Source organism: Heterocephalus glaber, unplaced genomic scaffold (assembly GCF_053883595.1).
Source record: "Heterocephalus glaber isolate CG9 unplaced genomic scaffold, H.glaber_assembly_v1.0 deba00001608, whole genome shotgun sequence".
In the NCBI taxonomy this organism is placed as follows: domain Eukaryota; kingdom Metazoa; phylum Chordata; class Mammalia; order Rodentia; family Bathyergidae; genus Heterocephalus; species Heterocephalus glaber.
The window spans coordinates 12,621,058-12,644,672 of NW_028258379.1; the positions used below are offsets into that span (position 1 = coordinate 12,621,058).

General features: G+C 39.6%; 1 protein-coding gene across 17 annotated transcripts in view; it reads left to right on the forward strand.

Moving 5' to 3' along the window:
- Positions 1 to 23,615, forward strand: part of Rgs6 (regulator of G protein signaling 6) — a 596,709-nt gene that overhangs the window by 208,216 nt on the left and 364,878 nt on the right. Inside the window, exon 2 of one of the 17 annotated variants that reach the window (XM_087195075.1) lies at positions 9,091 to 9,208. The exons of the other annotated variants lie outside the window; for them this stretch is intronic. The gene's annotated coding sequence lies outside the window, so the exon portion shown is untranslated. The remainder of the gene's footprint in view (positions 1 to 9,090; positions 9,209 to 23,615) is intronic. 17 annotated transcript variants of the gene reach the window in all.

Consider the following 23,615-nt stretch of genomic DNA (forward strand, 5'->3'; position numbering starts at 1 on the left):
CATAAAGACGTGGGGACTTTGTTTTCTCAGCTATTAAATGTGAGGATAGAACTAAATAAGTGCCAAGTTCCCTTCCAGCTCTTGACTTCTCTGAATCCTTTTTTCCTACTCTTTATTTTCTTTCTGGCATATCTTTTGTATTTAAATTTATAAATTTGTCCCTACTTTAAAAGTTGATAAGGAAGTATGGGGTAGCATGAGAAAGAGGTAAGGAATAGTTAATAAAATTGTATTCTAAGCAACCTAATACTCTTGTTTTCCTACCATAATTCTCTTTCCTCTCCTCCCCAACTTCTTTTGGAGAGGGAGTATCCTGTGAGTGATACTGATATTTAGAGAGGAATAGAAAATGCAGAATTTTAAGATTAGCAACAGGTCATTACACTGTGCCATTTTAGGAGTGTTACTAAAACAATAAATCTATTTTCTTGAATGGTAGAATGTTTTAAGTGTTTAGGCTGAAGGAGTTAGGCCTACTGTTGAAACAGAAAAAGAAGGAGCAGCAGGAGGAGGAGGATATGTGGGAGGGTGAGGGCTAGGGCAAGGAAGAGTCAAGGAAATACTTAGAACATTTTTATAGATCTCAATTTTCTTATTCTTCAGTGTTTAATTTGGGTAATTTTTTTAAAAATGCAAAGAAATTTGCACCTTTGCTTGAAAGTTAGCATTTTCCTTAAAGGAAAGCTTTTCTAAAACCTGCTTTGCTGGAGCTGCCTCTTCCCTTGATTGAGTAACTTTACTTGCATAAGTCAAAGATGGAGTGGATTGACACAGTCTTTCTCTGGATGAATTATAATGTGCCGTGGGTAGATCTAGTTCATACTCACTCTACCTCCAAAGAAGAGACACTCTGTATTGAAAACTACAAAGAAGGAACTGAGGCTGTACTCTGAGGACCACATATCTCCAACATAAGTATGTGGTTTATGGTAGGTAATCAATAAATTTGATTTGTAACTCAAGATAACTAATATATAAGAAATAAAGAAACTTAGCAAACTTATTTAGGGGATCAATTTTAGAAAATTGTTTGCTCTGTCCTCTTTGCTCATCAAATTGGCTATTAAATAGACTATCACATAGAGATCCAGTTACATTCATATGACTATTTCATTACATGTTAACTTGAAAACCTACTCCCCTGAAAGATATTTTTCAGTGTAATTTCTAAGTGAAATGGAAAGAAGATGCTTTACAGTTACTTGCTTCTCTCATCTTAGTATTTCAACCTTGCCCAGGTGCCCATTTCTCTGTCTTCCCCAAACCCCACAAATGTTTCAACAAAGGAATTTCAGTAGCTTTTGGCCCTAGGGAGGGCATGCTGAAACTTTAGAGAATCTGCCATTCTCAGATACTACAAACTGAGGCAGAACCATAGAGTGTCCACCTAGATTTCCCAGCTGACCTCATGGCTTCAGTCTTTCACATTAATATTTGTTCCTGGGAGCCTTAGGTGTCTTATTTTGTAAAATCCTCTCTGTATCCCTACATGGTAGATATTGGAGTACTGAACTTGTAAGAGATAGGAAAACAAAAACAAAAACAGAACTGTTTTTACCAAATGGATACCCTGTACCTCATTTCAATTTTGACTGTCCACCTCATTGTCTACCTCAGACCTCACAGGTTAAGGGGTCAATCCCACAAAAATCCCTCCCCACTTCAAATGAAAATTGCAAGCTGCAGGTTGTGACCTTTACTGTTGACCAACTGGACATAAATAGGGAGTTTCCAAGACCCTCTTCATTAGATTTGATTACTCTCCTAAACTGGCTCATGGAACTCAGGGAAACACTTTGGTTGCTATTGTTCATTTGTTAAAAGATATTTAAATTATACAAACTAATGACCAGATGAAGAGATACAGAGGGTGAGGTTCAGAAGGGTCCTAAGCACGAGTATTCTGTCCTTTTGGAATTGGGGTGCGCCACCTTTCTGGTACAGGGATTTTCCATTGTTCACTAACCAGGAAGGCTCAAAACCCAGTACTTTGGAATTTTTGTAGGCTTTATCATATGAGTATGATCGATTTAATCCTGGCCATCAGTATTCAATTTAATCTCAGCTCTTCTCTCCTCCCCAGAGGTTAGAAATTGGACCGAAAATTTCAACCCACCAGTTACATGATTGGTTCCTCTGACAACCAGCCTCTACCCATCAGCAATCTTATTAGTATACAAAAAGACACATCACATTGGAGATTCCACGAGTTTTAGGACCTGTATGCAAGGGACAAGAATATGAATTAATATGAATATATATATTCATAAATATATATATTGACATTTACATATATAAAATCACAACCTCATGCCTATTATAAGCTAATGTAAAGCACTTACACATAAAGTTTACATTCTACAAATAAAAGACACAAATACACAATCCTCAAATGCCAGGGCCCTGTTAGATACTGTGAATAAGAATACATCACCAATAGAATCTACATCACCTGTTATTAAAAACTAGAATACAAATATAAAATTGACCAGGTCACCTCAGGGATGGAGAAGATGGATGCTTCTCTGGCAGCATCATAAAAATGAGTATCATGAGCACAGTAAAGGGAAGGGGTAATGTCTCACTCACACTTCTGGTAGAATTATATTTGCATCCTTTCTTGATACTTTACTACAGCAGGCCTTCACCTGGTTTTTTGTTTGTTTGTTCCTCCCTCCCTCCCTCCCTCCCTCCCTCCCTTCCTTTCTTCCTCTTAGAGACACAGACAGATGCACACACACACACACACACACACACACACACACACACACACACACACACACACCAAGGCCTTTATCTCAAAGGAAAGGTACTTTCCTTAGCTTTTGCCTGTCAAATGCTCTCATTCTGCACTTTGAATCTAGAATAACGTTTGCAGAGACCAGACAACACTTGGGAAAAGATTCAACGCAGCAGTCCTTGTGGCAGGACTTGCTATCCAGCTACTCTTGGTTTCCACTTGGTTTCTTAATGCTTGTGTTCATTCTCTGTCCTTGAATATTCTTCCAGTGAAGTTCTTTTCTGCCTGTGGTATCCAGACAGAGCTGTTGCTTACTTGCAACCAGTATTCTGTCTGACTCAGCCACTTACTATTATGTGGCTTTGCTCATTACCTGGTACGAACTACTGTCTGCTCACACAGCTTAGAGACTACCACAGGCCATATGATTCACTATTAATTTAACTTTCATTGTAAACACTTGTTCCATGTAGGAAAGCATGCTTATTTTGGTTTCTGAATTTAATAAGCAGACTGAAAAGAAATAATTCTCTTTTCACTGAGCATCAAAATACAGTAAAGTTGTTTATAAATAAGAGTTTTAGCTTAGTACCAAAGTTTTGCTTTTATTTTCTGCCTATTCATTCAACAGCAAAACTAAGGAAATCCATGGCAAGGAGAAAATAAAACATTAAGGAAGATGAAAATGTAGAATAAAGTATTAGAAGCCAGAATACTTAAATTTTTAACATTTATTATGAAAATATTTCACATTTCTCAGGCAGATTGTTTTCACCACTTCATATTCTGTGCCTACACTTGCATATTTAAATAACAAAAATCACATAAAATGGTCAGACTTTTTTTTTTCTCATTTGACTTTAGTTGTTTCAATTCTATGAGACTTGCAAAGAAAACCATTGAGTATTATAAACGCCACTAAGTCATTCCAAAATAAAGATGAGTAATTCTGTTGCCAAACCCAAGGTCAGAAGGTCCTGATGTTTCTTGATGAAATTGGCCTGTGTAATCATCTACTAGTGACCATCACACTGCTGTGCTAATATGCTTCCCGAAATGTGTATGGTCTTTGCAGAAAGCAGAGGGAAGCTTCGTGGCCACCCGCAGACATACCCAACTTCTTCAGAAGCACATCAATATCATGTTGAGCTCAAGCACTGGGCCAGGACTCCTGTAGAAGGAAAAGGAGCAATATTCCTATTGCTATTCCAGCCTTTATTCATAGAGTCTTTATAGTTGACAAATGCTATGTAATCATTTTAAATAGTAGTTTCTTACCAAAGCCTTGAGTGGAGCATTACTGGCACCATTTTCCAAGAACACTGTGTGTCACTTAAAATGGAATTGGCACAGGATGTGAATTGGTTGGGAGCTGGTAACTGAGGCAGAATGAAGACTAAGGGCTTATTTCATAGCCTGGTGAGTCATGCTGCTTCCTCCACTTTTAATGGCTCAAGGAAGATGGAGAGAGGGGTTGCTAGCTATGATTGTTAGAAGTAAAAAGTGCAGAAACATCATTATAAATGTCAACAAGATCTGTTACAGAATAAAGCACACATAAACACCTAAAGAAAAGCACCCTCAATCCATTAGCCAACATGTCGTTGGCCTCTGAGACCATATAGGTTTTCACCTTTCCAGAAGGTGCTGGCATCTGGTCCTGGCCTGAGAGTTTTCAGCGGTCCATTGAGCAAGCTGACTCTGGACCCTGGGGATAGAAGGAGCAGGTAAAGAATTTTGAGGACTTTTGCAGTGGGCTGTCTCCCTCATTCATAAGTATCAATTTGGTCCTGCTGTTTTTCACATGGGAGATGTTTGATCATTTAACTCTTTCCATATAAAATGTGCAGCAGTCCTTGTCAGGAATAAGAAATTGTATTTGAACATTGCTTTACCATTTCTGGGCTTGTGCCATATTTTCTTAGTTATACAGGAAGTTTTTGTGTGAGCGAAGACTGAGTCATTCTCTATTTCCACTTTAGGTATTTGAAGACATAGAAGTACTCTGAGTCTGTATTATTGATGAAAACCTTCACTTGGAGGTCCTGGGGCCATTCTCTTAACCCAATAGCTGGTAGCATTAACACTCAGAGAAAACAACCCAAGATAATTAATGCAGGACTTTATTCTCCATTTTACTGACTCATCTGTGACTCAAGAACATCAGCCTTTGTGGGCATTCTGTTCCCCCTAGTACTCACTTTTAGGAACAAGCCTCTCTGGCTCCTACGGGTCCGCTGTCTTCTCTGCACACAGCATTGGAGCTACTGTTTTTCTCAGAGTCTCCTGCAACTGAACTTCTTCATTCTCTCTGTCTGGTGATCAGCCAAGCATGGTCCCCCAGTGGGTACTGTGAGGATAACTCAACTTTCCATGCTTCTGCTAGGAGTGGATTCTCCAGGAAATCTCTGCAGCTCTCCAAAGTTGCAGGGAAAAATGTAAGCCTCATAGTTGGTCATCCTGGTATCTCTCCTTGAGCCTATCCTCTGCTGGACAGGGAGGAGGGCCAAGGTCAGCCAGATCCCTGGCTTCCTGCTAACTTTTTATACTCCCTAAGGATACCTTTATTTTGTGCTTCCTTTAAAAGTCCATCACTTCTGTGTTGGCTGTGTCCCTATTTGGAATCGTCCAAGAAGTGATCTCAACCCTGAACATATTTTTGCATATTTCCTCATGGAACTTTGGGGTACATGATAAATTTAGTGGCAGAAATGACCTCAGGTATCTGTACTCTGTATGATCCTTTAAATTATATTCCTATATTACACATTTTACATTCAATTAAAATTTTATTTTCATTAAAATTAATTACAATATTTAAATTAAAATCTCCAAACACATCTAGGTCCATGCTACATCTTTAACAAATGCTTGCATCCATTAAACATATATTAAAGTAACTCTTTTACTCTTTTACTCTTGAGCCATACTATTTACTTCCCGATTTGAGTAGCTAGTTAGCCAGGAATTTCTGAGAGAAGACTTGATATATTTAGGAGGTATCAGTTAATTACTTTTACATTACTGAATTTTTTTAAAAAGCCCCAAACAAAAAAGAACCTGTTAATTGTACTAGCTTATGGCAAAATTATATATTCTTCATTTCATAGGGTGATGATAAAGATTTTATAAATATGGGTTGGATAGCTCTATAATTAATGGGCACCAGCTTCTATTTTGGTAACAATTTATTCTTATACCATATTTAAGAGATTTCTGTTTCCTGTGGTCATAAAAAGGTAAAAAAAACCCTTTTTAATAAGACATCCCTAGCAGTCTAAATACATATGAATTATAAATGAAAACTGTTCAGTGATTAAAATAAATATACTGATGTAGTCCCCTTCCTTGCATCAGTGTTTCTCCAGGCCTGCATGAAAATCACTCAGAGGAAGTCCCAAGGGCCCCTGAGATCACTTCCATCTGCTTCATAGTTTTCTCTGATGTAAATCAGAGGGAATCAAGGGCTACGAGATTCAGCTGGCTTGGAGAGAAGCACTCTTTCCTCCAGAGGAGTCCTCAGCAGATTGCCGATGTTGGTTGGAGACCTGGGGTACAGTTCTTGGCAGCCTAGTCTTCGTGGTAATGGCCCAATAACAGAACCCAGTCCATTGTCTATGTTTTGTTTTCTCAAGAGCCAGCTTACAACATTAAATTTCAAACAATAGTTCCATTCCTTTACTTACCCTTTACTTATTTACCTTACCAGGTAAGGTTTTATTTGTGGTGGATGGTTTAAGGGTCTACTATAAGAAAGAATCATAAACTGAGGAATATTGAAGTTTTTCCCTCTAAATAGGACTCAAAATCTCCAGTGGATATTAATAATCTTAAGAATCCTTTCCTATTTGTCATACAAAAGCTACTGACCTCTGACCACTGTGCAAGAAGTGGGTAGCAGAGAAATTCCTAGCAAGGACCCCAAAGAGGCAAATGAGGAGAGACAGGATAGGGAATCCTGGATAAAAAAGACAATTGTCTTTTTCCATAACCTTCATTTGCTTTTTGTTTGCCTGGCTGTTGATTAAATAACATTAATTTCTGTTGTAGAATTGTACATAAGAGTCTATCAGTCTTTTGCTGTTGGAGCTGGAAATGAAAAGTTATGGGCATTGTAGGTCATCAGTTCCAAAATGGCCCATTTTGGCAACATGATTAATGGCTTTTAGGAAGCAATTAATGTCAAGGTAAAGCAACCAATGCTTCAGCAAACTGGCATGTGGTTTCTGAGCTAAGGGAATATTCACTTACCCTTTCTTAGACCCTTTTTCCATCATAACGTGTGATTAAAGTCCACTGTCCAACATTTTACACATTTTATAACTAATTTGAAGTTCTGTTGATGTTTTGTTTAGATCATGAAATCAGTTTTCTCTCAGCAATGTGTATAACAAAAAGTAATGCAGAAGAAATTGTGTTTAGTAAAATCTTTGTTTAGTGTTTATAATATGTAATACCATCACATTAGAATCAAGTTAACATCAAATTAGTAAGGGGTATCTCAGGCGTAGGACTTTAGGGATGAGAGGTAAAGACTAACAAAGAAACTGAAATAACAATTGAATTTTCTTTGAAGAATTTCCAACTCATCACTGGGTCATTGGCAAGTCTAGGAAAATTATTTCTGAATCTTGAACCAGTGATGCTTCATGATCAGACCATGTGACTGCTATGTGTTTACAGAGCCATCATGGTTACCAGTGTATTTATTGGTCTAAAAATCTTTATTGTCAAAGATTATTTTAAAAATACAACCATAATACATTGGTCTGAATTACATTGATTTCTTATGATAATTATCTTTCCATTTCTTTCTATTCAATCTTGTTTTCAAATAGTGCTCAAATAATGAAGTTTGGGAGTCATAACTTACAAAACAGCAACAACATCATCATCATCAACAACAATAACAACAAATCTAATGTTATTAGAGCCAAATAAGAAGTTTGTAAAGTTATATCTAATGCTTATAGACTCCTTTCCCTCAATAGACTTAATATCTCCAGGAGAACCTTGCCTTTCATGAGCTCATGGATTGACAGTTGAAAGATGACTGTATTATTGAGACTTGAGATTCAACTTTTTCTCTTCTAAGTCTTTTATGCTGCAAGAACCCTTTGGGGAAGATTTGAAATAGCATTCTCCATTCATTCATAATTTATTGAAAATCTATTTGGAGCAAGGTATTGTGCTAGATTTAAAGATAGAGGAGATATGATTCATTCACTCAACTAATATTTATTGTGCATACACTATGCAGCTAATAACTGGAAATAAAGTAAGGAGCAAAAGTAGATACACTGACAACTTCCTAGAGTTAAGTTTAGTAAAGAAGACATTCACATATCTTTTGATCTCTCAAAAATATAAAATACCAGTGTAATGAGTGCCATGATTTGTATAGTAGAGGGTCCTCATCTGTCTGGGGGCAGAGGGCTTCCCTGAAGAAGTGATATTTAAGGAGAAATTGTGGGATAAGAAAGCATTAATTTGTCAAGTGTTGTGATGCAGAACTACATTGCTGGTGGAGGCAGAAGTACATGCCAATGTTCTGTGGTAGGTGGAGCATAGGGCAAATGAAAGAGTATTCAAGGGTCATGGTGATAGGGCCCAGGGAACAAGGGAGAGCACAAGGAAAGATGGATCTGGAATGGGAGCTAGAGGCTGGCCATGCAGGACCTGATCACCACTTTGAGGATTTGGAATTTATCCTAAGGATAATGGTAAATCACTGATGGTTTTATGTAGGAAATGTGCAGGTAATGCATTTGTGGATTGCACGGATTGCTCTGATGCCACTGGAGTAGAGTGGTAGCAAGATCAGTTAAGCCAAGAGTTGGGGCATGTTGGGTCCAGGTGACAGATGACAGTAACTTATGCAGACTTCATGAAGAAAGGTAGATGTAAATGGCTATTAGAGCCATGGAAGAAGCAACACAAATAGAATCTGCTATTAACATCGTGTGGATGGAGGGGTGTTAGCATAACCCCCAGGTGTCTCAACTTGCTCAGTAGGATGAACAGTGGTACCATTCACTGAGATGGAAAGCTAGGATAAAATAAGAAGGGGGTGGACTATTGCTTAGAATACATTGAATTTGAGGCGTGGTATGGTATCATAAAGTTATCTTTTATTACATCGTCTACAAATTGAATGAATTTTAAGGTCAAGATGGCTGGTTGGAAGAGAGTTACCGTTCTCTTAAACTGAATAGCAAATCCCTAAATTATGTTTTAAAATATTTATTTTGTCCATAAATCTGCAACAGCAGGATGTGGTGTGGACAGTTTTTCTGTTTCACCTGGTATCGGATGAGGAATCACCAAAAAGCTTGTTCACTCCTATGTAGGGCAGCAGTGCTGCTGTTGGCTGGAACCTGAGGTGGGCCTGTGACTGGAACATCCATGTATGACCTTCCCAGTGGCTGGCTGTTTGCCTTCTTTAGAACTTGAAGACTAGGAACTAAGGTGAGTATCACAAGGGTAGAGTGAGAGCCAGGCAGAAATTTGATCACCTTTTATGACCTAATTTAAGAAGTCATTTGTCATCATTTCTCTTGCCTTCTACTCATTAGGAGTGAGTCCTAAGACCTAGCTATATTCAAGGGGAGAGAAATGAGAGTCCATCTTTTGATAAGAGAAGTATTGAAGAATAGGAGAACATGTTTTAGAACCACTACATGAGATAAGAGGTGGGGGGAAGAAAATGATGAGCATTCTTTCTGGAAGGAACAAGTTGAAATGGGAAAGTAGAGTTGTATTCAAAGAGGTGGACTGGTTGCTGTTGACTGAATTGAAGGAGGTGTGAAGGGTCATGAGTAAGGGCAGTATAGGGTAAAAGAAAGTTTGGGACCAAATTATGGTAAAGCCTAAATTTCTTTGAGCCAAAAAGTATATTGCTTTGAACCCTAAAACAGATTTTAGAGAAGAATGCAAGATCAGAGTTTTAATATAAAGATCAAAAAGAGTTAAAAGTTCGCTGACTGGCATGGGTAAGGAATAATTTTATTTGACGAGAAAGTGATTCATGACAATTTGCTAGTTAACTATTCTATGCATTTTGGATTATATGTTTCCACACTCAAATTATAGACATGTTCAAATCCTTTCATTGGATTGTGTGGTTTGTCTTTTGCCAATTGAAATGAGTTTTTAAAAAAGTATGCCTAAATGCTTCCACCAAGAGGTACAGTAGTACCTGGGTTTGCAAACACTTTTGTTTGCAAGCAGTTTGGTTTGCAAACAGAAGCATTGCATTTTGGTTTTGTTTGCGAACTTTGCAACAGGTGACCAACAGGATTGCAGCCATCTTTCCCACACAAACACAAATGTGGCCATCTTTTCCAAAAATTGTAGAACAAATTAAGTTCATGAACCAAGGCACCACTGTATGTCTCCTTTACTACTTGGTGGGCTAACTGTGGGAATCCCTACCTTTCTGTTTCTGACTGTGGCTTCAGATTTCTCCCATCTCGCTCTTGGGCTACCTCAAGTAACAGCATTGGGAATGTAGTTGGTTGAATATTCATGTCTACCTAGACCTCAGAGAGTCACCTGATGCAGAAATAGGACCCTTGTAGCTATAGCTAGTTAAGGCTTGTGAGATGAAATCTTGCTGGATTAGGGTAAGCCCTAAATCCAATGTCTGGTGTAGCTATAAGAAAACAGCAGGATATAGAGGCAGAGGGAAGAGTCCATGTGAAGATGCCAGAGGCAGAAATTGGATATAAGCATTTATATACCAAAGAATGCCAGGAGCCTCCTGAAACTGGAAGAGGCAAGGAAGGACTCTTCACTACTGCCTTTAGAGGCAGAATGCTGTCCTTGCTTTGGTTTTGGACTTTTGGCCTCTAGAACTATGAGGGAATAAATTTCTGTGGTTTAAAGCCACCTGGTTTGTCGTAGTTTGTTATGGCAATCCTAGGAAACTAATATGAGAACTTACAGCTATGTGATTATTGCTTTGCTAGATGCCAAACAAATAATTTTGGTGTGTAGGTAACTGTGCATCACCTTTATCAATTCTACCTTCAGGAAATCAGTTTAGTGTATTTCTTTTCTTCATATTAGACTGGAACAGGAAGTAAGGAGAGTGAATGCTAGGCTCCACCAGAGTGTCCTCATAGAACCTGATAAAAGGCCATTTTACCTGCCCTGGACCTGATAAAAGGAGATGACAAGGGGAAGACCTCCATGTGCAATCTGAGTACTAACAGGTCCATTCAATGCACCAAGGAAGGGAGTCTGGTGCTTTGTCTCTGGGATGGTAACTGGAGAACAAAGCAAGTCTTCTTATGGCAACAGGGAGTTTTAATGAAGTAAAGGAGATAGAAGAAGTGTCCTAGTGGAGAATGAAGTGTGTCAAAAACAGATTGTGCATGTAATTACTTTCTCAGACCTTCCTGACATTATCAGCAGGACTGGTGTTTTGATAAAAAACTTAATTAAACCTTAATTTTTTAAAGTGGAAAATATTCAACATGGTTATAGGAGGATTGAAATCAGGGCACTGTGTAATTTTAATTGCCTTCAAGAGATGCACTTCACAAAGACTAGGGTGGGGAAGAAGAAGGGACAAATCAGAGGTGAGTGGCCATGTTGAATGCTCAGCACTGGAGAGAGGTATGTGTGGGGGTAACACTCTTATTGGGTGACAGGGTGAAATCTCAGACTCCAGGTGTAAGGAAGGCAGTGGATCTACTCTGGAGTGTGTTGGTCAGGCTGCACCTGGAGCACACATTGTAGTAAGAGTTTTGATTTCCTTTTCCCCAAGTGAAAAAAAGTCAAGGAGCTAAGTATTACATGAAGCTTGGATCATGATCATGATCATGATCACAATCATCTTGATTCCTGGATCTGTTCTATCAGAATCGTCTGGCTCCATTCCATTTAATCTGTTTTAGGACCTGTGTATTTTCATGTTTAAAATAAAGCAGTCCAGTTAATGCTGGGATTCAGATATGGGAACCACAGGCTTGTAATGAAATAAGCATGGTTTTGAAGACAGAATATGAGTCATGGCCCTTACTTCTCTGTAGGTGTGGGTTGATTTCTTTAGCTTCCTTCACCAAATAGGAATGCTTACCTGATTAGGTTCTGTGATCATCAAAGATAATGTAGGTAGAGTGATTGAGACACAATTACGTATACTGAAAATGATAAAAGTGTCTAAGATGAGTTGAATCAGGCTGTTTGCTAAATTGAGGGGACCTTTCTTCATATTTAAAGGGAAGCTATGTGGAAGAGGTCACAAGCTTATTGTTGGTGGCCTTTAGAGATTAGACTCAAGTCCAGCAGGTAGAAGTCATAGGGAGATAAATTTTGATGCTACATAAAGTGGAACTTTCTAATAAATAGTCCAGGGATGACATTGGTGTGCTTCAGAGAGTGCTATGTTCCAAATCACTGGAGCAATGATAGCAGCTGTCATATTTTGAAGATGTACTGAACTCCGGAGTAGCTATCATGTGAAACCAGTTAGATCAGCTCTGTGATAGGATTTTTGGATTCCTGTGGAGGAATGGTTGACATTCTGTTGTTCTGTGAGCAAACACCTTGTGTCTAAAGTTTATGTACATCAAACACAGAACAGGGACGTGGTTTCAGGTGTTCTCTTCCAGGGAGAGTCACATGACTGTCATCCTCATCCTGGACCTGTTAGAAAGGGATAGGAGCACAATTAGACTTCTTGAATGACTGGAGAGCTCCATTGGCCTTTCAGAGGTGGAAGCCAGACTGTACAGTGTCCCGTAATGAGTGAGATAGTCCCAGGCCAAGAGAAATTATCCCACCCCAAATGCCAATAGCTTTCTGTTGAGAACCCCTACATTTCATGGAAGGCCAGGGCAATAGTGTCCCTGATTCAGACTTTGAGGGTTATTTCTGGAGCATAGTTTGGAAACCTCTTGTATAGGATGATTGGGCCATGAGGCTGCTCAAAACTGCATTCCCTGGTATCCAAAATTTAAAGTACAGAATCAAGAAGAAGGTGGATTGGGCCTTTCATGTAAAGCAGAGTGTAAAGAATGTTGGGAGATAAAAGTGATTTACCTCCATTCTTCCACTGGTGACCATATTTGGATAAATGTTGACCCACTTTTGTGCAGCCCAGTTAACTATTTTCTATATCTACTCCTCTTGTCATCAGTAAGACATTTGGGGACCATTTAATCAGTGTAAGTGGAGTAGTATGTGTTCATAGAGTTTTCTCTCCCCACATGGTGTTAACTAGGCTGTGTGGGCATCAGATGTCTGACTTTGGCTTTGGCATCTGGCTCCAGCCAACTGACATGAAAGCAATTTGTAATTAATTTGGTATTTAACTTGGGTAACACAAGTTTCCAAATCTTTCTTTTCTAAATAGATAAATGATATTAGATATATTTTCCTTTTTTGTGCAAATGCCTATCTCTAGCTGTTAGTTTGTTTGCTCTGGTTGCTGTCTTCCCAGTAAGTGGGAAACCCCCCCATCTCTTTCCCATTGGCATCCCTCAGTGAGAGGACAGTGATGAGTCACAATGGTGTGACCATGTTCCCAACAGCACAGTGAGAAAGACAGTTCCCAGTGGTGCCCTGCAAGCCTGGGAGAGGCAACTCACCAGTTGGTGATGGGTGGTAATGAAGTCCCTGGGGGTCTTTGGGCCTCCATATGAAGTGAAGTACATTTTTCTACCATTATGAGGTTCGCCCTGCAGGCTTTATTGCTGGCCTTCTGGGAAGCCAGTGAAAAAGGAAAAGAAGCAAATCCTTACCCCCAAAATGCAGCGGCCCCTCACACCCACACACTCTTCCTGGCTGTCGCTTTGAATCACACCCCGAGCTTTCCATCTCTAGTTAGATCAGATCCTGCAGCAATGCCAAAACCAACCTGTAATACTGTCTAACAGCAGGGCTACCTGTTCCCCAGGTTTGCTTGAACTCTGCAGAGGAGAACAGTGGCAGAGGCAAACAGTAGATAATTTCTTCCCACCATTCTCTAGAACCCTGAGAGCTTGTCACCTGGAATCAAAGACTTGCCAGAACTAAGGAGAACCTTGAAAGTCAGCTCATTCAATCTCACACCTAGAATATGTCTTCCGGAACTAACCACCTACATTGTAGATTACTCATATTGTATGTGGCTACTCAATGCTATTCTGTCCTTTCAGGAGAAATGACCTATCCTCAGGGTATCATGCAACCTGATGGAAATGTATTCTGATTTTTAACCATAATTAGCGGTTTGGATTCCTTAAATTTATGATGAGTTTCCTAATTCCCAGTTAGGGTCCACCACTAGACAGTTGTTGAATGTAACTCGAAGCTCTGATCCACTTTCCACACACACAGTGGTAAATGCCCAATAATTGGCATTTTCCCATTTCTAATATGAGCCCTTTGAGTCATTATATCTACTAAGATAGCTGGTGACACTTTATTTTTATTCTCTGATTCAGGATTATTTTCTAGGGTGCAGTATGTGCAAATTTAAAAAACTGACAAAGGGCCTAGAGCTGTTGTGCACAGACTTGACTATATAGTAAAATCATCTGGGGACCTTTAAAAAATTACCCACACTTGACTGGCACTCCTGGAAATTCTGATAATCCATTTGGGGTACAGCCTGGGCATCAGGAATTTTATGGTCTTCCTGAGTGATTCCAGTGTGGAGGTGAGCTTGCAAGCCAGTGTCAAGAGGGACTTGTCATCAAGGAGGGAGCTTCAAATAATGGTGACCTCAGGGAGTAGAGATATAACATATATTCACATCTTTACCTTTGAAGTCTAATTTGGTGGTAGCAGGAGTTTCTGGGGAATGTTTATTGTTAGGTTGGTAAGTGCAGGGACAGGATGTGGCACTTAAGAGTGAGATTGATGGCAAGGACCAGGCAGACTGACAGTTTTTCAGCAAATTAGATGGGATCTGCAGTTCCAGCAGGGTAAGGTCAAGTAAGGAACTTGGACAAAAAGCCAGCAGTGTGGGTCGACAGGCTATGGTTAAAGAAAAAGGCTGCAGCTTATAGCCATGCTCACATTAGAATTACCCCTCCCAGAGGTGTTGAGGCTGACTCCAGAGTCTGCCTTCTGGATTCACCAGGTTGAAGGGTGAGTCTACAGGAAAATAGGCTGGAGTTCTCAAGCCTACCAAGACTGGGATGATCAAAAAACAACAGCCTTGGAACCAGGGGTGGTCCGGATGAGAAGGCTGACTCTAGGGCAGCAACAGGGAATCTTTCAGAGCTTTCAATGATACAAACAGCCCACTGTGGCATGGGTGACATAGGTTTGCCACTGCTCTAGGGCATTATAATGATCAGCATGGCCATTAGGACTGACTGGAAAGGTGTTCCTTCTTAGCCTTCTCATCTTACGAAAATGATTTGATCTCTCAAACCCAGGCAGATAACACCCATCAGCTCTCATCTAAGAAGTGTTGAATTAGGTAACGTCTCTAAAGAAATAACTCTGTAGATTCCTTAGAGAAAAATACCATTTGACACTATGCATCAGCAGGAGAGAAAATGCAATTTAACTAGGTAATGCACCATGGCATTCAGTATTCACCCCTAGGTGAACTCCTAGGAACTAGAAGTAAATGATTCAATGTGAGAAGTTTGGCCAGTAGAAATGAATGTAACTCAGTTTTACAGATCTAGAAATTCAGGGATCTTTGGGTTTCTCAGCGTACATGTCTGTTACTCACTTGAAACTAGAGAAAGACTCTTGTATAGAAAACCTCATTTCTTGTCCTTTTGAGACCAACAGCAGCACAGATGGTGTATGTAGGTGAGCAATTCCCTCCTTGCTCTAGAAATGAGTTCCCAGTTTCCTTTGCCAAATTTCTGTAGATGTATCCTGGTGGGGTGGCATGTTTATTCTCTGGCTTGCAAATTACAAGATATTTTCAGGACCACTGCAGAAGAATTTGAACTTTTTCCTCCAGGCAGTAGGGGAGCTGCTGGAGATTTTTGGACAGGCAGGCCACGTACTGAAAAAAATATTATAGGAAAGTGCACTTGGAAGTCATAAGTGGGTGGGCAGTGATAATACCTAATTGCTGGCTTGCAGTAAAGAGTAGAAATGACAAAAATGAATGTAAAGATGCAGGGCCACCATCTCTTTTTTCATTCTTTTGTTTTATCTGAGTCCTGGTACCTGAAGGACGCTATTTCCTATTGACTAATATATTAGTTTGCTGGGGCTGCTATAACAACTGAGCACAGGCTGAGAGGCTTAAACAACAGAGATCTAATTTCTCATAGTCTTGGAGGCTGGAGGTCTGAGAACAAGGTGTTGGCAGGGCTGGTTCCATTCAAGGCTGTAGGGTAGTATATGGCTAGAAAATGGGTGTTTAATGAATGGTCACTGTTGTTCAGTTGAACAAAAAGCTTAATCTAAATTTCTCTGGTCAACTAGGAATGCCCATGTTGTACTTGAAACACATTGAATTTCGTGGAAGAATAGAAGTTATTTTAAGAAATCCAGGGCCGGCGATTTAGCTCAGTGGTTTTGCCACCTGCTGTGCAAGCGCAAGGACCCAAGTTCGATCCCTGGTACCAAAAAAGAAAAAAGAAAAAAGAAATCCAGTGTGCTTTGATAAAGATAGATTATAGTTGCTTTTCCGCCCTCCCCAATCAAATAAACCTGTGAAATTGGAAACCAATAAATATATAAAAGTTATCAAAGAGAATCATATTTGATACATATGTGATTTCACCCCCCCCGGGGTGTGCATGTGTGTGTGTGTGTGTGTGTGTATGTATACGTGTGCGTGTGTATTTGTATGCACTCGCACATCATAGGAATGAATGGAAATGTTGTCATGTGGAGAAAAACTCAGGTTCACCTTTGAATTATTCACCTTGGTCATTGTTATGGACTGAATTATGTCTCCCCAAAATTCATATGTTGAAAAGGTAATCCCCAGAACCTCATAATATAACTGTATCTGAGGGTAAGCTCTTTAAAATGATGATTGAGTTAAAGTTAAAACAGGGCTGATGGGATGGTCCCTAAGCCAATGACTGTTGTCTTGTAAAAAGGGATTTGGATGTGTGAGAAGATATGAGGGATGGGCACACCCAGGGAAAAGGCCATGTGAGTTCACAGAGAGAAGGTAGCCATCTTCCAACCAAGGAGAGAGATTTCAGGAGAATTAAACCCTACTGACACCGTGGCCTTAGATCTCCAGCCTCTGGAACTGTAGGAAAATAAACGACTCTCTAAGTCACTCAGTCTGTGGCATTTTTTTATGGCAGCCCTACCAGAAGAATATAACCACAAACTTTCCAGCATTTGCAGGGTCCAGGGATTCAGGAATGTAAAAGAGAAAGAGGAGGTGATGGCAGTAGATGCAAACCTTTTCTTGCTTAGAGGAAGAGTTCTAGGTAACACAGTGAATCAAGGAAGAATAGGAGTGAATCTCGGGAGTCTCTCACTGTACGTGTTCTCCCATTCTGACCACAGAGCCAGTCTTGGACAAATAGGATAGATCTTCTACACAGGACCATGAACCAGGGGCTCCTAACAGGTGCAGTACTGGGCTGAAGTCCTTATGGAGACAGGTGATTATATGAGGTATATGCATGTGTTCTGGGTCCTCCTCCTACAACCCTAGCAATTAGCCAACCACTGTGTAGCAATGCCTTTCACAGAGAATTTTGGTTATGGCCAGTCTTGCTTGAATTAAATTATTTGACCATGTCTACCAACTAAAGTACCAGATAATGCATGAATAAAACTAAATTTGAGTTCTTTTTTTATACTGTATAATGTACTTCTGTTTTCTTTGTTTTTTTCTTGTTCTTAAGTTCTGTGGGAATCCCATGGGAAGTGAGACAGAAAGAGAGAGATTCTATCCAGGGTATTTGACTTCAAATCATTTCATCTCTTTTGTTCTTCCTCTCATCTGTTCCACTGTGTTTTTATAATATACTCAAGGGCAAGATTAATAGCAGAGCAGAATCTGCCCTGAACGTTAAGTGATGTGAATTCTTTATCAAAATTTCAAGAATCAAAACTGACTATGATAGAGCCCATAATTTTCCCTTGTATGTATTTGACATTGTTAATTTACATTAATGAGCATCAAATATCTATGTAGTGCAGCAGGAAAAAGTCCTGTGTGTGTGTGTGTGTGTGTGTGTGTGTGTGTGTTTGTGTATAGGAGAAATGATTGCTCTTCTTTTACCCATTTGAGAGAAAGAGATTTATTTTAACTTTCTACTTAGGAAAATCCCTTTGACAGGTTTTGGGGGGTGTGAAAAAGTGCACTTTACCCTGTTTCTTCTGCTAGGTTGCCAGGAAAGTGCTTGAGAACAGATATGATGCTGAATTCTTCTGCGCTGTGAAATAGGAATCATGTGGGTTCTTGAGAATAGAGAAAAAGGACCAGATAGTTGAGAATGATAGGCTTGCCCAAGATGACATCTGTAACAGGAAACTAAGACCGGCCAAGAAGGTGGTCCCTAAGGTGAGGACAGGTGGCAGGCAAGTGTAAAACAGTGATGACCAATATTACTGGGCTTGCTATTCTGTAAGTTCTGTCTGCCCCTCCTCCCCCCACCAAGCCTTCAAAAAGACTATTGTACACACTACAACTTTCTTTCTGGAGAATTAAAGGTCTAATGGTTGGTTTCCTCATTAGCTTTACTATGAGGTAGTAAAAGAGAATGACTACAGGGGATTAAATTCAAACAAGGTTGACCAACACTTTAAAGTCAACAGATGATGGAAAATGTGGACCTACTAAGAACTCACAGAAATTTCAAGGCAGGTACTGAGCCCCAACTGTATGTGAGACTGGTGAGGATTCGGTTTGAGCCATTGAAAATAAATACATTAATAGTAAGACCTAGAAGGCTTGAAATTTTAGGGGAAAACCCAGACAAAACACATTGGGTTTTATTAACAAAAAATGTAGTTGTGAAAGTTTTGAAATTTCTAGTGTGTAGATACAGAAAGAAAACGTTCAAATAGCATTTGAGACTAGGGCTATTAATCCTCAGGCAGAGAAGGGCGGCAGGAAATGAGGTATGCAGAGACATAAACAGGATGCAAACGTGCCATTTTTTCAGTAGTGAGTCACCAAGGAAGGTTGTAGAGGAAAAGACCTTTTCTAGCTACTAACTTGATTACTTAAACATTCTTTTCCCCCAGTCTGCTGAACCCTTCTTCCTCGGCTGCAGCTTTCCTTTTAGTTGTAGCATTTTGTTTTCTTTTATGCAAAGAGATTTCTTAGGAGAGTTAAGGGGAGAGCCCAGGAGAGAAAATGTGTTTTCTGCCTTCCAGGTACAAGGTTTCAGAGCTCTGCTGCTCTGCTGTGGTCAAAAGAAGTGAAATCTTTGATTTGCAAGATGTATGTTTTCCTCCTGTATTGAGTAAAACTCAGGTGGAATATTTCATCATCCAGGTGCTCTCTGGATATTCACAGCAGCCCTGCCTGAGCAGGTAGGGATAGGGTGCAAAAAAGTCAGTGGAGTGTGTGAGCAGAGAGCAGGGTCCTGGATCTTTAAGTTACATCGGAAGTCTCAAGGTCTCATCTCATCAAATCTTTGACACGACCATTTGGTACAGGACTTGTTTTCCATTTTATAATGAAAGTAAACCTTAGAAAGACTGAGCAAGCAGCTTACAGAGAGGGGTGACGTGACAGGGTGCAGTTGTGCGTCTCAAACACAGTGTTCTTTTGTCAGAAGTGGAGATTTCATGAGTTAACTCTCCTTCTTCCCACCCTGTCCTTCTCTCTCTCACACCTGTCTGTCCTCCTTCCCTGCCTTCCTTCCTTCTTTTTTTTTCTATCTTGGGATAAATGTTGATAACTTCTAATTAGTAGAGGGACAAATAATAACTGACTTAAATTTATAACCATAATTTTATTCCAAAAATTTAACAAAGGCAGCATTTAAAGTTGTTTTTCTACAAGCCTAACAAGGTGGTGTATGACTGTGATTATCATCCTTTATTTTCTATTTATTTGCAAACCTCTTAAGCAGTCATGGCATCAGCAACTAACCAGGGCTGAGCTGAGACCAAGAAGGTAGGGGCTCATCATAGGGCCACCTCTTCTGTCTAAGCAGTGTCTACTTCAGTGGTAGCTTAGCTAAGACTTGGGGAGTTCCAACAAGCAGCCAGGAATGTAGTTAGGGAGAGAAAAGCGAAGAATCCAGGGCTTTTACTTTGGGGTGCTCATCAAGTCAAGAATGTGAGTCAGATGCAGGCACAGAAAGACCACATAATGGGTATGTGCAGCAGTGGTCAAGGGATGTCCAGGGGGCATCTTTTGCCTGTCCTGGAGATGTAGTTAGGTTCTCTGGAGGATGACTGCCCAGAGGAGGCTTTGCTAGTGAGGAGTAGCATCTGAAAAGGAGGAGCAGGACGATTCAGTGTGAGCATCAGCATCAGTGCAGTGCTCATTCTTCCTGTGGCCTTGCTCTTAAGGAGCAGTGCAGTCTCCTGTCACCTTACCTGCTCTCTGCCTGAGACTTTCCTCTTAGCTCTTGATGCAGAAGAGCATTGCTGGATTTCCTTTGGGGCCCTGCTTTTATTTGTTGTGGTCTGGTGGTTTATTCTGGCAAAATATACTACATAGATTTTTACAGCTTGCTTTGTGCTTGGGCATCTTTCCATGCAAGCAGTGTGTTTACAAATGCCAGTTTGTCATTTTCTGAAAATACTACTGAAAAGAACAAATGAGTTGGGATGTGCTACGTGTTTGACTGGTGTCAAACAAACACCAATCTTGCCTTTTCCTGGCAGTTTTTGCCAGAATCGTTCTTCATGGTGCCTGGTTCCCCAAAACTTTTGAATCCAATATGAGCCTGATCTCTGCTGACATGGTGTTATCTTGCAAGTTAAAACCCTCCCGAGGAACTCCTGCTATGCCCAGTATAATAATGCACTGATAAAAATTTGTCTCACTGCTTTTAATAAACTACTAGTATTGCTGGATTTACTAAACAGCTTAAGTAACCTAAAAGAGCTATCAGTTAAAAATATATACATGAATGTTTTAATACTTTTCTTTCCTATGAAAATCCCTTTAAACCATCCCTTTTGTCCGCATTTTTTGAGAGAAAGACAGACTGACCTGGTTTTTATACCTTACTGGTTTTTGTGGATGGTCAGATGAGTCCCTCTTCTCAGCTATTTCCACTGTCTTCCTGCCTGAAAATATTTAGTGCTGTTGCAGCTGTATTTCTTTTATTATGTTCCTTACTTTGAAAAACATGTATTTAAGTGGGAACTAAAGGACTTTCCAGTTTTGTTATGTTTGTATGCTTGTTTCTGTATGCATTTATTTTTCCATAGTTAATCCTGCACAGACACAAGTAAGGGAGAATAGAGAATTACATTGTTTGACATACTTAGGAAATTCTGAATTTGAGAATTTCTCAAATGGTAAAGAGTTTATCATATGATGACACTAACTACCCAAATTTACTATGGAAGGCTGTCTGTGTTAGACTTCAGAAATAGACTGAAGAGGGTGGGAGGTTTGAGAAATGTTCGTGAGGAAGCATTAGAGACATTATTCAAGGGCAAAGAATAAATGATAGGAATGAGTCCATCTCACAATTTGAAAGTGCTGTAAGGAAAAAAAATATGCTTTTCTATAGACCTATTTATTTTAGCAGTTATAACACAGCTGGTGAAAGGAAATGACCAGCTTCTACACTTCCACCATTCTATTTTCTTCCTTGTCAACTATACTCAACTTATTGTGAATGTTTTCTCTGCCTAATTTTTCATGATGATTTTTGAGGACTCAGAGCTGGACTAATTTAATTCTCATTCATTTTTTCCTATTATTGTTTTGTGTATGTTTGTAAATTTTGGACATTTTTATATTGAGTGATTTAATCTGTTTGAATCCTTTGTAGCCCAGTCATATATTTCAAATGAGTAATTCATTTTTTAATACTAGGTATTTTTTAAGGAAGAATGTTCATTTATTATTGGCTCTAGTGGTCTAAAGGCAAATACATTAATGTGTCCTCTCCCTGAGTTCTCAGGCCCAGGCATTCTGCTTTAAGCCAGGTAGAGGTGACAGATACTGAGTTGGTGTCCCCTCCTGATCTAACATTTGGCTCTATGGGCCTTTGGTACCTTCTGCCTGTCCTGAGAGAGGAAGTTTAGAGGTCAAGTGGGGGCTCAAAGCATCATCTGAAAAAGCAAGAAGGGAACCATAGCTCCTGCTCTTGTTTGGTCTTGATCCTTTGCTGAGATACACCTGCCCCTATCCACCTCTGGTCCTACCTGTGAAGTCAGCAAGACAAATCTGGAGGGCCTTCATGCAAAGCTTGTGCATTCGTGTTGTGTTAACTATCTTGTCCTCATTAGAAAGATAAGATTCCAGTTCTGAAAATCAAAGTATTTTCCTGGATAGATTATGTCATATGGGACAAAATAGTCTCAGATCTATTGTATATTTAGGCTAGTTTTTTTGAGTTATACAAATAAAAACTGAACATGACAATAAGACTAAAATAATACAAAAGGTAAAGTAAAATCTTCCTTCTCTCCCCTGAATCTGGATCTCTTTCTCTTAAGACAGTTAACCTGTTAAGCTTATTAGTCTAAAATTTTTCTGCATATACACAAATCTGTATGAGTATACATATGCGCATTTGTACATTTTAAACAAAACTATATTTGCTGATATGTTAGCTAGCTGTTGCTGTGTAGTAAACTATAACAAAGGTAGAATCTTAAAGCAATACACATTTGTTATTGCACCATTATCTGTGGGTCAAAAACCTGAGCCAGGATTGAGTCTTGTATTTTAGTGTTTCTCACCAGGCTACACTTAAGTTGTGGTCCTCTGCTAGACCCTATCTGAAAGTTCAACTGATATGGATCTCAGTGCCAGCTTATTTTTGCAGTCATTGCCAAGATTCAGTTCCCTTATAGTTATTGGACTGAGGGCCTCAGGACCTAGCTTACTATGGGCCAGAAACCACCTCAGTTCCTGCCAAATGGGCCTCTCCATCAAGGTACCTATTTTCATCAAACTCAGGACAGAGAGATTCTACTAACCAGATGGAGGTTGCAATTGTGTATCCCATCATCACAGAAAAGACAGCTCATCACCTTTGTTATATTCTACTGGACAGAAGGAAGTTGCAGGTCCCCCTACATTTAGAGGGAGAGTGTTACACAAGGTCATGAATACCAAAAGGTGGAGATCACTGGAGACATCAGAGACTCTGTCCTCCACCCTATCTGAACATCGAATATGAATGTGGTCTGTATTCATACACGATAGTACCCTGAGAACAAAAATTCACCATGTGCCAGGCAGTACCTTTTGATCGTCTTGCTTTAGCCTTCCTAATACCACTGATGATGATTATAATCAAAGTTTCAGGGCATATCAGTGCTAAAAAAGCATCCTTATTCTAGAAATTTAATTAATAGCCAACATGAAAGAAGGGTCATTTGTATACCGTGGGTAAAGTAAAACAATATCATCAGTGAAATGGTAAGAATAGGCACACTGTAATAGTTAATATTAAATAGCTAGGGGTGACAGGGTAATGAGCAGTCTGAACAGTGAGGGTGTTGGGTGGTGACTGGCCCCATTGGAGCACCAGCCTGTGTTGACCCATTTGGGGCTGAATAGCGGGGCTGAGTGATGGTGGTGGTAGGGACCTTAGAAGATCTCAGCATGGTTACTATTTACCAACCATGAAAGGCATATTTTAATTACTTAATAATTGCCATCACTATAACAGTACAAACTGCCTGAATGTCAGCTCTCTTATTAATAGTGAATTGTATGTAACCCTTATTATGCTGTTTTAATTTATAATATTTGCAATACACAAAAAAGACATATGGCCAATATTGTCTGTGCTGATGTTAGAGCTTTATCAGAAGGGCTGGCAGTCCAAGT